Source organism: Branchiostoma belcheri, unplaced genomic scaffold, assembly GCF_001625305.1.
Source record: "Branchiostoma belcheri isolate BF01 breed outbred unplaced genomic scaffold, Haploidv18h27 scaffold10, whole genome shotgun sequence".
NCBI lineage: Eukaryota > Metazoa > Chordata > Leptocardii > Amphioxiformes > Branchiostomatidae > Branchiostoma > Branchiostoma belcheri.
The window spans coordinates 1,373,274-1,389,534 of NW_017802380.1; the positions used below are offsets into that span (position 1 = coordinate 1,373,274).

Sequence of the window (16,261 nt, forward strand, 5' to 3'; positions counted from 1 at the left end):
GTGGGTCAGCAGAGATCACCCGAGGCACTTGACAGTGCGCCGCCCACAACATCAGCCGATAGCGAAACGTGAGCCCTGTCTCCACACACACACAACCTCACGGTTACCGCCGGGCGCCATTTCCAGCCAGAAGCTGATTTTTATCGCGCGGCCTTAAGTCGGGAAAAATATAAATACAAACCGCTGATTTTATCTTGCTTCAATTTTTAACCGTTAGTTTTTCCGAGGGTACATCGTCGTTGTCTCTTCTTCAAGCCGTTAGCATTTAACCATGGATTTCCGAAGCTCTCTGCGCCGCGCCACTCAAAACGCGATTGTGCTATCACTCGGGAAATCCTTATGGCACGGATAAGGGGGAAGGGACCTTGTCCTACATAAACGGTACACCAGAGATAAAGTTGACTGCGGCGCGAGTAGTGCTAGGGGAAAATCGCGGCGCATCATCTACGGTAGTAGTATCTTCATTATCTCACTCGCCCTTCCGTGTTAAAATGTGACGGTGCAAGATTAGCACCATTTACCCGTCTTCCCCTTTGTCACAGGTCTTGTTCCGCTCTTTGTGTGCCCCACGATTATCTCCAGAGTACTTATTCTCCCGATATCTATACCTACGCAATTACTCCACAATTTTCACGCGGTTGTTGCCTCGTAGTTACGTCCTGCCGCATCCCCGCCGCGAACCAATTTCGCCTGATTCCCTTTTTCCCTTCTATTTCATCCCGCGCGTTGTTATCGTAGCCGCACAGTACGTTCTCCTCGTCAAAAAGAGCAGCCAGCTCCTCTCCACCGCTCCGAGAGGAGAAGCTGCTTCTACACAGCTGCTTTCCACCCTGTGGCAAGACTGTATCGAACGCTTACTTTATCTTGATGGCGCATATGCACCAAGTAACCTACCGTAACCTAAGCACATATTTTCCCTACCTAGCGGAACACCTGTGCTAAAATCCCGTTATAGGATTGCCGTGCCACGAGAACGTCTCTGTTCCTGGGGGCTATGCGATCTTCAACAGACGCATTTCACATCGGATGCTCTCCTGTATTTCCCGGCTGTACAGGGACAATTGCTGGCGCGTGCCGCCCGTGTGAGATACTACCATATGGTTGCGCTTTTTATGCCGAAATTTCCCATGACCGAGACGGCCATTACCTAAATCGGAAAAGAACGAACCTGTCACGATCCCACTCTATTGTTCTGGAAACTCGGTAGTAAAACCCGATTCTCGTTTTTCAAAACGCTTTACATCCGACATCTCTTCTAAAAATATATATAAAACACAGAAACGTTGGCACAATTCTGGCCCAACACGCTTATAGCGCATATGGAACGAAATAAGCGCATCTTCTGCATCGCTTAGCCGTTTTGACGGTCAAACGAAAACACGACGACGAACGTGCCTCAGCCTCCGCTGATCCTCTCAACTGGACAGTAATGCCAGGCTCAACTGATTGGAAGAAAATTCACATCCCTCGGACAATACAGTTTCTATATATACACAGCCGCAAACCATAACACGGGCCCGTACTGGCACGTAGGATCCTGATGCACCTGTATCCGACTTGCCAATACAAACCACTGACACCGTCCATACATAACGTTACAATGAAGAAAATAGAATTTAAGAACCATCTAAATGAGTTTCTCACGAACAATATACCCTAGACTTCGTTTCTGAGAGAAAAAAAGCCTGTCCTTGTACGCCCTATACACCGGGGCAAGCCCTGGAAATGACTGTAGCAGTCGGCGCGCGCCTGAGCACGCAAAGAATAATCTACAGGCTAGCGCAGAACGATAGAGATATCTTCCTTTCTCCAAGGGAAAAAGATTTTCCTCCAGTGAGAAATCATAGACGCTGAAGCACGGAAAAGCGGGGTTAAATGATTCCGAATCGTCTGCTGCCATCTGCTCGAAAATCCCGTCAACTGTGTGACGAAGATGGGAGATAGCTGGGGTATAAGCGGTGTAAGGCACAATGAAGGAGGACGTGGTATCGGGGAGATAGGAAGACAGGGCCAGATCTTACCTTATCTCCAGCTTCCTGTGAGCCCGCGCAACACCTCTCCCAATGGCTTCTCAATATATACGCCACGGGCGCGCCGTGGCTTATCAACAAATTATTAATTATGAGGAAAATGCTAACGTGACGCAGATAGCGATCTCTGGGAGGCGATGGCCGGGGCAGTGCGCATGGAGAGTGCGCCTCAGGATCGGTTACCGCTGGACATTAGGCATGGAGATGGTCAGTCATTTGCCTCTGATGTCGTCCAGTGGCGCTCTGAGCGCCGCGGTGATTCATGGGGTCGATGTGGAGTAGCGGCTACAGTAGCGCATTGTCTCGACGGTTGTTGTAATATTTGGAGGGAAAATATCTATCTACACTTCACAGAGGAAATTTAAATGTCATCGCTCTTCGGAAAGCTTCGTCAGTGTCAGTGATAAGAGTTATTATTTCGCTTTTTTTCCTAATACGGTGTCCGTCCGCCGAGGTAATATGAAAATATGGAGATGTATTAATAAGATAATTGCGAGGCCTATAAGGTGATGAATTGCAGGTAGGACCGGTAGCATCAAGATGTCGCCTCTGACCCCGGCAGCAAGGAAATTAAGCGGGAATATTGCAAATTTCTGGCGACACAAAAGCGGTGAGGAGATACGGGAAGGCGACAATGTCTCCCCAAAGCCCGCCCCGCGGCTTTCACATGGGATCCGCGCCATTGGAACAAGTCAGGAGTCAACGCGCTGATTTCTCACGGTCCCTGCCCCAGAGCCTTTCTCTCTGCCAGACCCAGCCTTATCACAATGCAGCGAATTGAACAAGCTAGTGGGGTTCTTTTCATTTAAATGTCATTTCCTTCGCAGATGCTGTATAGCAATTATTCGGTGAAAATAAATCTTGTTAACTACCACTGCTCGAACAAAACCGGCGCGCTTATCTCTGGCGAGCAGGCCCGGCCGTGGGGCGAGTTGCACAGAACAGCTTTGACAGGGATTAATGGGAAGAATCCTTTTCGGCTCGGCCTTCATTTCGGGAGTCGGCAGACGCACGCTGCGAGCCCAGCGGCCCGTCCCCTCGCGCAGCCCGGTCACCCAGGACTCCCTGCTTCCCACCTGTCTCTTTTACTGCGCTCAAAAACGCTCATTAACTCCGGAAAACTGCGCTTTTTGTCTCTTTCGTTTAAGAGAATTTTTTTACAGCGGCGAGAGAATTGCTTAGCAACTCGGAAAGTCTGAACAGAAACGGTTGAAGAACGTGGCGCATACAGATGCGCGGCGTATCGCCATCTCCTTGTCTTATCTTTATGATTTTGTTCGCAGAGATGTTTGGTAAGGGATGTAACCGAATTATTAGCCTGGATGCCCGTTTTCGTATCATCTGGCTGCATCTTCCGTGGGCGTGTGTGAGCGAACTCGGTAATTTTCTCTCCTCTCTTCAGCTTCACACACAGGCAGTTTTGGCAGGAGACAGGGGAACACACAATCGTAGCTGGAGGGGACGCGCGCTGAAAATTTGAGGAAAGGGTTATGCCCGATTTCCTCTTCGCTCATGATACCTTCTCTTGTGCACTCATAGCCAAGAGGACAGGAGCGTAATAAAGTTAAAGACGTGTTAAACTCAGCGAGAGGGAACGGTCGCGTGGGCTTGTTTGTATTTCTGTGTGTAACAGTGGGGGTGATAATTAGGCAAAGTCCACTTCACGACCAATAACAGATTGACAACAATGAGAAGCCGACCACCTCGGGCGATGCACTCAGATTAAAACAACTCATGAAGACTCAATAAAACAGACAATCAAAGACCTCGCAGGGTGCCCGCTACACGCCGGGATGGTGCACAGGAGTTCGTGTAGAGGAAAACCCCACTTCGCCGTGTGGTGTGGCCACTTTAGACTGTTTGTATAAAACTGACAGTTGAAAAACAACTAAGCAAATAAGAAAATATACGGAGGAAACCCTTGGCACCATATATTTGTAAGCGAGCTTTGTCTCCTCCGATCGAACTGCATCTAGTGTTGCATGCTGGTGTGCTCTGCAACCCAAACACCGTGCTAGGGTTTCAGTCTAGCCAAGGTTCAGGTGCCCGGCTCCGGACTTACTGGCGTCGCACACGCAACGCTCCGTAGACCACAAAATTGATTCTCCGTCAGGTTGGCAACGGGTCTTCCTCGGGCCCTCCCCTCCTCCCTGGCTGCCTCCACTTGTCTACCCGCAAGGCGCAACAGGCTGGCGGCGGTCACCAGTGGAGTGTGAAGGGAAGTGCATACAGCACAGCACTCCTCGTCCCCTCCATACTACCCTCCCCACACCGGAACAGCCAGGCCACGGCGGTTAACCTGCCTACCCGTGTCGGCTACGCAGCGTCCAGCCGACCGATGACAGGGGCGCCGGGTTCAAACACAATCGGCAGCCCGTTTGCTCGGACGCCGGGCTATTGTGAGAACGGCACGTGGCGGGGATAGAAAAGACGAGACAAAAGACCCTTCACTCTATACCCTTTATACCCTGCACGCCCCCCCCCCTCCTTACCCGTGTCATTCCGCACCGTGTGATAACGTGTGTACATACAGGACGTGACAGCTAATGGCACGGGCGATGACAACCCTCCCCTAACCTTACACACACACACACAGACCCACCTCCCAGCCAACCCCTAGCCCCTCTCTCAGTCTCTCTCTTTCTTACATCTGAAACATTTATGGAACAACTTGGAACTCCATCTCCGCTGTAAGGAAGAGGGTCTTATCTTACAAGGCGATGGTAATTACCAGATGCTGCTGCGCGCCCTTATCTCTGTACGGTGATGACGGGCCACCAAGAATCGATTAGCGAGACCGCAGATGACCAACATGAAACAAAGACACAGCGGAAGCAGAGAGAGAGAGACTGGAGAGAAAAGGAGGTTAAACTCTAGTAGAAGAAAAAAAGTCTGTTGCCTAGTTTAGCAAACTTGTAAAGACCCACCTCTGGATTGAACCACCTGGCGGCCGAGGCGCAAGCTTCACCTGTACGCTAGCTATACACGGCGACGTGTTGCGGCGTGAGTCTGATAATTTCTGACGGAGCGTGCCAACCGTTTTGCCCCCTTCCCCCTGATAAAGTTTCCCAGCTTTTAACACCCAAATCTAATTACGTTATCGCGAACTAATCGGCTGGTAATTTTCTTAAGTACATTGTGCAGAGGTTGTATTGTATGAATACGTTGGGAAAAACAAAAGGGAAAGAAAAGCATGTAGCCAGTGGCTACTATCGGGACTGACCTGGTAGTTTCTAGTATGGGCTGGTTTCCGGGCCGCGAGTGTTGTTTGACTTGAAAACAAAGTGTGCCTCCGGTTGAGCCTTTGAACCTCTGCAAACCTATCCAGCGCTTGGCGACAGACAGTCGCGACGGTCTGCCACGCAGCTCGGTGTAGGGCCGGTCTGAGAGAGAAGCGCCGCCCTGCCTGCACACGTTCGGCCAATAACAGGAGTGCACTCATGCGGCCTTTCTGCCTTCTGAGCGAGGTAGCAGAGCATGCCCTCTATCTGATATTCCAAGCATGCGCGCACCGACCGGGCGAGAACATACACGCAGCCCTGACTGACTGCCAGAGGGGTTATTGATTTTATTACACGGGGCAGGCCGGGCCGGCGGTCCCTGCCAGGCTAGGCAGGGCGCGTCTGCCGGGGTCCCGACACGGTAGCCGGCAGCGTGTCATCGCGCCAACCGCCGGAGCGTCCCCGTGATTTACCACTTGACCACTTTATCTGCGATAAGATGCTTATCTCTCACAAGGGCCCTTTACACCCGTGTGCTGGGAGAAACCTTGGCTGTGTAACACCTACCAAACGTTTTTGGAAGTGAAGGTTTTTCGGGGGCTGATCCCGGGTCGGCAGTTGAACCGTTCCCAGATGTATTAGGGGGGACGACACTCTTGACTTAATGCGTTGGGCGAGTGAGTTACGCAGTAGTGAGGCTGGAATGTTGAGTATTTTTCGTGAGGCCGATAAGGATCGGTTTGTCTTGAGTGCCATACATCATGGTGTCAGCGCTCTGAATCCAGAGCTCACGGCGCACTAAAAGCGCCCGGAGGATGTTGGCTGTTCTGGTTGGCGCGGTAAGGCGCGGGGGGATCGGTGTAGTATAGCGTCCCACCCGTGCAGTACGGAGGACCCGTCTAATTACCGCTACGGTATCCGTCGGACGGGAGACTTTTAAGAATGTCTCGTGGCGCCACAAGACGGGGTGGAACGCGTGTTTGTAACTCAGCAACTTCTTCTCTCGCAAGTTCGCGCTGATGACTTACGGGCAGAAACAATGTCATGATGCGCACTGTGCCAGGTGAAGGGGGAGGGTCAAACCGTTAGGCGCAGTCTGTCAGTGAAGTAGATATATTACATGAACAGTATTGTAGTCGGTGAAACCAAAGTTTGTTGTCGCTGACAAGTCCCCCTACCGATGCGGACCGCCATGCCTCCCGGGTTTCTTTCCACTCTCATGATGATTATTATTATAAATATAAATATATCCACCTGTTTCCGGCAGGACACTGCAGGGTGTCCTTCTGGCCTGCGGTCCTCCCTTTTTTCTCGACTCTGCCATTGTTTTGTCTTTTTCATTGTTCAACATCAAGGAAGATGGTGCAGCACAAGCGGTAGCTCACTCAAGTGACTTAGACTTATTTTAACGCTACCACTTACACATAATTAGAAGATAAATTAACAAAAACGAAACCAATATAAAAGAAATACAGAGGATAATATATACAATGTATGTACCACAAAGATGTTGGAAGCACATGATCAATTTCATACGCAATGACGAACGCAGTGAAAACTTAGGACACGATGCAAAACACAAAGAAAATTGAGTTTTAGAAGCGTTGTGTTGCGATAATGGATTGATGAGTAAACGTCAAAATGTTTGAAGAGTCTTCCATTGTTTTTTCCGGACCACTCGCCCCCCCCCCTTACCGACAGAGGGCCCACTTGAGTTTGATTGCGTGCGATGATCGATTCATTCTATCGGGGGATGCAACGATTACGCCTGCATCATTTGTTGATATGTTGACTATCGGGGGGAATAATCGGTGATGATTTCCCGTATCGTGCGCGCCGCAGTATTACACTGTCAATCACCGTGCGTCCCGGCCCAATCGGCAATTCGCGCCCGGGGACGAGTTCAAGTGAACCAAAGCCGCAAAGCGCGCGCGAACAGATACATAACCAAGGAGAAGAATTAACAATGGATTAAGGCCAGCGGTGCCGAATTTGTCTCTGACAAACACAGGAAGACATTAAACTTTTCCCGAGTCGGTAAAGTTTGTCATCTGTGGCCCTTTTGTATACAATGGAGCGTTTTGCGGCAAGTCGTGGCGGCAGGGAAGCGGTGGTTTTGCTGGCAGAAATCGTCATGCGTGTAAAGGGTATGGATCCATGACGTCTTAAATCGATTACCGATTGGTCGCCGTGATTTGATTAACGTCCCTCGCGTCCACTTTGCCTTTTCCCCAAGCTCGCCACAGTATACACATGCATTTATAAAGCCCGCCTGCCGTGTACTGTAAGGCACGTAAGGCACACGCGCATATTTCACCTGTTTCAAACTTTTCCCCATTAAGGAGACCGCGCGCGGTACCTGCTCGTACGAACGTACGCGGCACAACCGAAAGATTTTGGTGTCAAAATACAAATTACGAGGAGTGAAGTTAACGGTTTAGGAGATAATGCCATAATGAAGACGCACTCCCCAAAATGATGGAATTAAATGACTCGGGAAGAGGCTCTCCCAGATAAAGCCCGCAAAACGCCGAGATAAGTTTAATCGAGTGACAGACTATAAACGCTTTATCTGCGGGAGAACCGTAGATTTGGCTGGTGGCGGGGACTGGCTTCATCTCCGAGGGCTGCCATTTGGTCCATAAGTCTCGGGTCTACGAGACGGCAGATCTGGGTACTTTTTGTTGTCCCGGGAGATACGGAGCGTTAGTCATCCCCGACAAGTGCGACCACGAGATAGCGGCGTAATGACGAGTCCCAAATTGTCCCCGCTCTATCTGCCACCACCGCGGCTACCAAGCGCTCATTGATGCGTTAAAACTTTTCGCCATTTTGTCCGATTGCTTTCTTCTTTCTTTTATGTATTTCCTTTATCAACCCTCACAAGAAAAAGGGAAACAATATCTGATACAGAGGAATGTAGGTTGATGGCATTTCTTCCAGGTGAAGTTTTTTTTTTTTTGCGGCGTATTCCCCGAGGCTTGTCTGAAGCAATTCGTCAGCAGACTGGGGGAAGGATAATGAAAACATTACCGTTTTCTGGTCTGTCTGTTTCCTCGGCGAGGCGCTCATCGCCGCTATAATTAGCCGTGAGTTGTAATTAAGGCTCCGACACTATCGCGCCCAGACAAGTGGTTCTGCCAGCAGATGCTCCGCGGAGGCGGTACGTCCGCGCGCGCGGGGCTCCGGAGCGGCGGTCCCGATTTTATGAATCCATGAATCACCGGAGTGCGGGACGGTCGTGTCACAACAAGAGCCACGCTTTACGATCCCCTCCGGCAAGCATCTCGGCGTTAACTTGAAGGATTTAAGGAACATGTGTCCCTCCTTGCCCCCGCGCGAGCGTCAGGACATTTCATGTTTAACCACAAGGTCCCACCGCCAACGGTTGCCGCGCGCGCTGGTTTTATGAAAGCGCGTAAATCAGCGTTTCCAGCCGTGCGCCGACTAGGCCATGGCTCTGCGTCGATCATTACTCGTTCAGAAACATTGGCGACGGTTAATTTGATAGATTTACGAAAGAAAGTTGCTTCGCCGCCGGAAGACTCCGCCCAGCAGCCGCGCGGCGGACTCGGTGTCGCCACGCTCCCTCGCGCTGGGTTTTATTGAAAGGATATATCACCTGAAAATCGCTCATCCCAGAGACTCCAGCTTCACGGCCCTCCCGTCTTAATTTTCTGTAATTTTACTTTCAGCGTCTCCGATGATGAATCGTCTGCTTGATGTTTTCCCCTTTTTTGTGGTTCCCTCCACACCCAGGCCACCCACTGTTTTCCGTACACCAGCAATTCTCTCAGGCTTTACTTGAAGCGTGTTGTATATAAACTGCAATTTTCCTACGGTGTGATGCTCGTGTCCAGATATCAGCGAGATATCCCTTCGCATCCGCATATTTCTGCTATCATAAACGGTTATTTGAAATATACATGAAGTTCCGCATCTGTCTATGATAACTTTGTGTTACACAGACAAAGTTATCATAGATGCGGAACGACACATCAAATAAGTTGTATCCCAGCTACCAGAAAAAAAGCCAGCCCGTCCACCCAGCACACTAGAACGGCGACTGCGCTGCAACCGTATGGCGACCAAAAATTTCACCAGTCACACAATGAATTTCATAGATAAGGAACGTTTTTCTTTCGTTTTGTGCGTTTTCTTGTCTATTAAATCATACTTTTACATCTTGCATCCTATTCCGAAATCAAGAGGCACACGATTTGGTCGCCCTACAGTCGCAGCGTGATCGCCGCTCTAGTGGAAAGTGGATAAAAAGAGACGTATGGCGACCAAAAACTTCACACAATGAATGTCCGTAGATAACATTTTTCTTTCGTTTTGTGTGTCTCTTGAATCATACTTTTACATCTTGCATCCTGTTCTGATTACGAAATCAAGAGGCACACGATTTGGTCGTCCTACAGTCGCATTGCGATCGCAGCCCTATTTGAAAGTGCGTAAAAAAGAAACGTTTTAATCCACTGTGGGGTAAAAGAATTCTCCTACATCGGAGGGGCGTAACCCTTTTTCAATCGTGCGCTGGCAAAAATGTTTTGATGGATGAAGGACAAGTTGGGATGGAGAGGCTCTCTGATCCGCCAGCACGACAAAGTCACCACGCTATTTTGCCTCGTCTTTATGAACGCATGAATCAAGCGGGGAACGCCAAATCCCACAGGACACGGCGCTTACGCATCTTTCCTCCTCCGGTGGGAAACATCGCGATCATAATTTGATTGATTTACAACCGGAGCCTTATCTTCAGCGTCAACATGTGGGAAGCCTGGTCCGAAACATGGCCGCCATTCATCATCTCGTCCCCAATTTTAATGAAGAATCCGAGGGACGAGATTGTTTTTGCTCGCGGGCAAAACGGAGACCAACGTAACCGTCAAAACGAATGACTTTGTGATAGAAATCTCGCGAAAATATAGAACAGGGGGATTATGCGGCTTGTGAACACAGGCGGCGACGTTTCTTGTGTCACCAAAGTTTTGGCTTCCTACGTGAAAGTCGCCGAAAGTCTGCCTAAACAAAGTCTGCCAACGTGAACAAGCAGAGATGTCAAAAGATCGTTTGCAACTTCACTCTAGAGTCCTATCACTGTCAGAGTACAGGGACACGAGTGTAGAAAGTGCATTAACTGTGAACAAGGTACGGTCGACTGCTAGTTTGCCTTCTTGTCTGTAGCATAAGCCCCTGTCACACATAGCTGAATACGGGTTCCCGAACACGGCCGAACTTCCTCACAACCATGGTTAGGAGCAGGTCGGGAGCAAGGTCGGCCACTGTTCGGCTGCCTCGGCCGAATGATTTAAAATGTTTTAAAAACATTCGGGTGTGGACGGGAGGTCCGGCCATGGTCAGTGTGGTTGGTGTTCGGGAGAAGGTCAGCAATGTTCGTGGCGTGTTCGGAGGTCAACTTTAACTCACATTTAACCCGAATTCGATCTAAGAAGTCATTTTAGAATGTAGACGTGGCCTAAATCTGGTCAGTCTGCTCCCTAACGTCAGCTAATCTTGGTTGATTGGTTGGTTGGTGGTCGGGGGAAGGTTCTGACTATAGACGATACTTGCTTTCCCTCATATCATCACAAGTCATGCGTGCGTTACGCTTGTTTTCCTACTGTTGATTTAACGAGACCGATGGTGTTTGTTCCTACCTGCAAGTGTCTGTATGATGACAGTTCTGTAAACTTTTCTACAGCCTCTAATGTGTGTTGTATACGGAGGCTGTCATCACAATGTTTGCGAATGAGCTGAGTCGAACGAATACTTCCTCCCCCTTTTCCTGTTTACGTCAAAAGTTTACCTGGTTTCCCGACAGAACTAACAAGAAAGAAAGACAAAAACTTGTGGCTCCCATAGCAAAGAGACTTAGCGAAAAGTTCAAGGCAATTTATGTAAAGAGTTGTCGGCAATCCTGACATGTACTCTACAGCAGAGTTCACATGTACAGACTTGTGAGTTATTCTCCCTCCCGCCACAGCTCCCATTACTGGTATTATTCTCCGCCAAGCTGTCGTGCTGTGCCCAAATTGTCCCGTGTAATGACACTAATGAATTATGTAATTATAAAGGATCAGGCTCCTTTCATCTATTTATCCGCTCCTGACTTGGGAGCAGTACGCGATATCTCGGTAAAAAAAAGACACAGGCGTCAAGTTGTCCCTATTTCCAGCAATATACGACATTAACCTTTCCGCGTAGCGAGCCCTCCCAGGCCCTCTAAAGTACATGGTAAATTACTTTAATAACTAGAACTTCTGCAGGGACCATTGGGTTTGTTCTGGCACGCCCAGCTTGCAGACGGGGTCCTAAGACTGCTGACACGGAGGACGATTGATGTAGGACGTTAATTGGTCCGGAGACCACATCGTTCCCGCGCTACTGCGCTCCACTTCTCCCGAGTTCTCCCCAAGTCTGGCGTATGGCGGGCCAAGGCACTGAGATAAAGCGGGGCCTCAGACTGTGAGATATCATTGCCGCATTATCCTTGACTCTGTGGCTGACCCGTGAGTCGGAGATCCAGACATAGATGCAGTTTGGTTTTTCAAGATACGCGCTGTATTTTATTTTTTGGCCGAAGAGAAACGTAATTATACAAACCGTAACAATGTAGGTATGCGTGTATCGCATTCTTTTCGAAATCGTGTACGTTTTTTTGGTGCGATTCGGGGTTTTAGATATGTTTTCCAAGATACGCCCCAGATAGGTAGTGTACAAAGAAAATCAAGCCAGACGCTCGTTGTCTGATTTTGCTGTGTCTTGTGAAAAATAAACTCTCCCTCTAGCGAACATGTCACCGTAATAATACCTCGCCTACCATTTCATATTGGTCCTGATGTGTATCAGGTGCAGAATTCCTCCGCTATATTCCTTGCAGCATACATACATACCAAATCAGGACTTTGCACTTTTTTCGCATAATCAAAGTCAATCAAAGCGCCAAAGATTAATGGTCCTATCAACGCGGCGCAGAAGATATCGAAAGATCGGACCGATACCGAACATTTAAGAGTCAGATCGGTGGAAGTCGGGCTAGATAAAATTGGATTGCATTCTATAAAACGTGTCAATGTTGCGGGGAGGTACTTCATCATTTCGGGTACGCACAATTGGCAATCAAAAGAAGTCTTGTCAGCGGAGTTCTCAGGAGAGACGGGGTGTATCATGACGCGTACTCCCGGCCCTTCACTTATTGAATTATGAAGTTGGCGGTTGTGATGGTTGTTAATCCGAGTCTGCCACGCGTGTCAGGGATGAGTTTCAGCAGGGACAATACCAGATGTCACAGGAGACCGGCATCGGGAAAATCCACGCCGAGATAGGATTATTACCTTGATATCGAACGCATCAAAACTTGTCGACAAAAATCAACAGTCATTTTAAAGGCTGTGTGCAAAAGTTGATGGAAAAGTAACTCCATACCTTAAGTGTAAAGTGACATGGGTCAGTACATCATTCAATCCTTACATGCCCTCCTTCATGGAGGCATATTTTCGTTTGTTATACATGTATATATCTTTTTACATAACGTTTATGTAATTCTTTTCTCTTCATCTTGTTGATTTTTTTTAGTTTGATTTGTATGTGTGGGGAGAGAGCCTAGATAAGTATATCATTACTGTAAAGCAGTCCTCAGAAAATATGATATCAGAAAATATTTGTGAGTAAAATAGAACAAATAATAATAATGTAAGATAGTAAAATAGAATACTAAAAGTAATAATAGCTTACTAACAGGGACTACCTGCGTGTGTATATGCCCCGATGAACAGCCTTAGGAGCTTATTTGGTCCTATAAACACAAACATTTTTTGTTCTGTGTGAAATCCTTGGGGTGTATCGTCGAAACTTCGATAGATTTTCAACCCTCACCACATTCTACAGCCACCATGAATGTACTCCTGGACAGTGCCCTAAACTAAATTGCCACTTACCACAAAGCCATTTAATGATAAGGGCAGTATCTTTAACTTTCCTAGATGAACATTTTCAATCAATCTGCAGCACATTAACGGGTATTGGAAACTATCATGCTTTACTACACTTCAAGATTGGAGCATATATCCCCCTTGTAAGTCAAACCTCTGTACGTAAAAGAACCCAACACACTTTAGAGAAGAAAAGTAGCGTGTGCTTGGTTAAATACGTGAGTCACAGCGAAGCCACATTGCACTAGTAGACCCTTGAAACAGCACAATGTTTCCCCTCAGATGCGGATGGCGAAAGAAGGAGAAGTAATATCACAATGTTTCGGTTAGAATGGTATTTCAGGGACAGGGATGTGGGAGTTACCATAATATACACAAAACTGTGGCAAACACTAGAAGTAGAACTCCGTATACAGACTAGGACGCCATTAGCGCAGAAGGCGACTTCGCTCACAGTACTTCACGTGATGACATGTTCAGCACCAAGGACAGGATCGGTTGAGGTAAGGTAGGATGCTGTTATTAACATGCCCCTCGTCCATTTCAGCAGCGTCAAATGTAGTTTATAAAGCGATGTAAGCTGATGTGGCATGGTATTTATTTGTAAGAGGTGACATCAGTGGCCAGCAGGCCGATTTTAGAATCTCATGAAGACTCAAAAGAACAAACAAACGTACCATACGTGTGATTGCAGCTTCATACTTTTAAACTTGAGATAGAAGAGGTAAATCTCGACTTGCGAACTGGACTTTGAGTTGGAAGCCCGAGCTGCCATCACCACAATTTGCCCTTCTGATTGGTTGTTGCATGCTCACGTGATGTGAACAAAGCGCTCCCATTGGATACGAAGCCAAACTTAACTATATATTAGTCAAAGGTGTCTGTTCTGTGATTGGTCGATAGGTCCCCCCATGCCAGAGTGTGTGAATAAGGGAAATTCTCTCTAGTGATCAGGAGCTTCATTTTGTTGTGCTTTGGCACATTAGAACCGTGCTTGATAAAATCGTTGGTTTGTGTGTCCTGATTATTTTTTTCCAACATGATAAGAATAATTGAATTAGGCTTTGAAGAGAAGTGGCATTAGACTGTGATATTCTAAAGCCATGTTGCTATAGTATTGCTATACGTCTGTATGCCTTGGAAAAATAGAGAAAACTGCACTGAGAGGTTTCGATATAATAGTAGAGAATAGACTGTCGGAGAAGTGGTCTCCGGCTGCCCTGAGCCGCGCTGACAACCATAGATTATTGCCGGTCCACTCGCTCCTTTTATAACCAGTTCTAAGTCCTTTAGAAGGCAGGGATATTTCACAAAACCTGTGTTATCAGAGGGTACCTTTTATCTCTGCCTTTCTCAAGACCTGCCCGCGCCCATTTTGTCTCTTACAGCACTAACAAGATCAAACATCGCTGCCTTCAAAGACTCTGACGGATCTTCTTGTCAGAGATGCTCTTTAAGAAGACCTACAGGAGAAAAGTTTGATGGCAGATACAGAAAACTTTCGAGACAGTCTCTGTCTTTTTACGTCTGGGGGCGATCCTTATTTAAATCCTCCCAGATCTCCCCGGCTAATGATTATATTGGACGTTCAAAACTACATGAAAGCCCGCGTCATTTTGCGCTCCATTACGACACGGGTTCGACTTCCGGCCTGCGGCAGGAACGCCCGATAAAAGCCCGGCTCTGCCCCGCCGAGTCCGTGTACCAGGCTTCCGGTGCGCCCGCCTAGCACAGGAAAGAAGAAAACGAACGTCAGAATTATTTCGAGGACGGGGAAGAGAAGATAAGTGTGAGGCCACCACCGCGCAAACCTGGCGTCCTGGCGAAATCGCCATCTTTGCTTGTCTCGCCGGCCCTTTATGGCGAGAGGCCACGGAGGCGCGCCATTAGAAAGGCTTTTCAATTTCCTTGCATCATTGAAGCAGTTTGTGTTTTCCTTTGAAATGGGGGTCTTTCATGGCCGGCCCTTGAAATTAAGGTCTCGAAAGATCGCGCGTTATCTCGGCGTTGTTGCGGTGGATCGATCAGGCGGAGGTTTTTCCTATCGGAGTTATCGAGGCCGAGTATCTCGGGCCGGCCCCCTTTATGCGTCTCCACAATGGCCAGCATACTGCTTTCATTCCTTCGGCGCGACCCATAAAGTCGCGGAATCGATGGGGATACCCCGTCAGTTTGACATTCACTCTGTGGTGGAATCAGCCCAGCCACTTATCTGCGCGCGGCCTAAGCCTGCCCATCTATCTAGCGCTGATGTGGTGTAGATAGGGGCGCGGGGTGCCCTTATCCGCCAATTTATCTGCGCTCTTCTCATGCACTTGCGCGTGTATATTCTTCTTAGATCATTTTTTATATGGCAACTTTTATTAGCGGACCGCCTCGCCCCGCCAATAACCCGAGATGAAAGGAAATTGTGCCATAAATAGGGTAACACCTTATTCTAGTGCTCCATCATGAATTAAATTTCCCCGGCTCCCGTATTAACCGCTGCGGACACAGAAGTTAACTTGGCGGGCGGAGCCGGCCCGGACCGACCGGGAAGAAAATGGCGCGAGGAGAATTAGTCACGGCCAGGCGAGCCGATGAGATGCAAATTGCGTTTTTACGCTGAAGTAATTGTGCCTGCTAGAAAGGAATTGACAGTTGTAAGATCCAAATGAACTACCGGAGCTTTCCTCCGCCACAGCTCCCAGCTATATCATTACGTCTACGGTTCCGTGCGCTCACTCTGCTATTCTTTTCAGCGTATTGTATGTACGCAGCACACAGGAAAAGCAGTGGGAGATGAAAATAAGTGTTTCAAAAGTAGCCCAAGTTGCCGGTTTACAATTCACTTAATGTTCATAATTGCTGGTGTATATCAGAAGTACTTAAGATATAGTAAACAATACAATGAACTGTTCATTTTATTGTTTACTATATCTTTATGATTTTTATATACATCTGCAATTAGCCTTCGGGTATAGGTTTGCAATTAAATTATCATATTCGTCTAAAGTGGCAAATAAGTTACGCGACTACATTTGCTGGCATAAAAGTTCACCTGTGTTGGTAAATTTATTCTGTAGTAGGACTG

The 16,261-nt window shown here is 48.0% G+C and overlaps 1 protein-coding gene across 1 annotated transcript in view; it reads right to left on the bottom strand.

The window, feature by feature from the left end:
• Positions 1 to 5,375, bottom strand: part of LOC109471967 (GATA-binding factor 2-like) — a 38,281-nt gene extending 32,906 nt beyond the window's left edge. Inside the window, exon 1 of the mRNA XM_019771533.1 lies at positions 5,254 to 5,375. The gene's annotated coding sequence lies outside the window, so the exon portion shown is untranslated. The remainder of the gene's footprint in view (positions 1 to 5,253) is intronic.
• Positions 5,376 to 16,261: the final 10,886 nt, after the last annotated feature.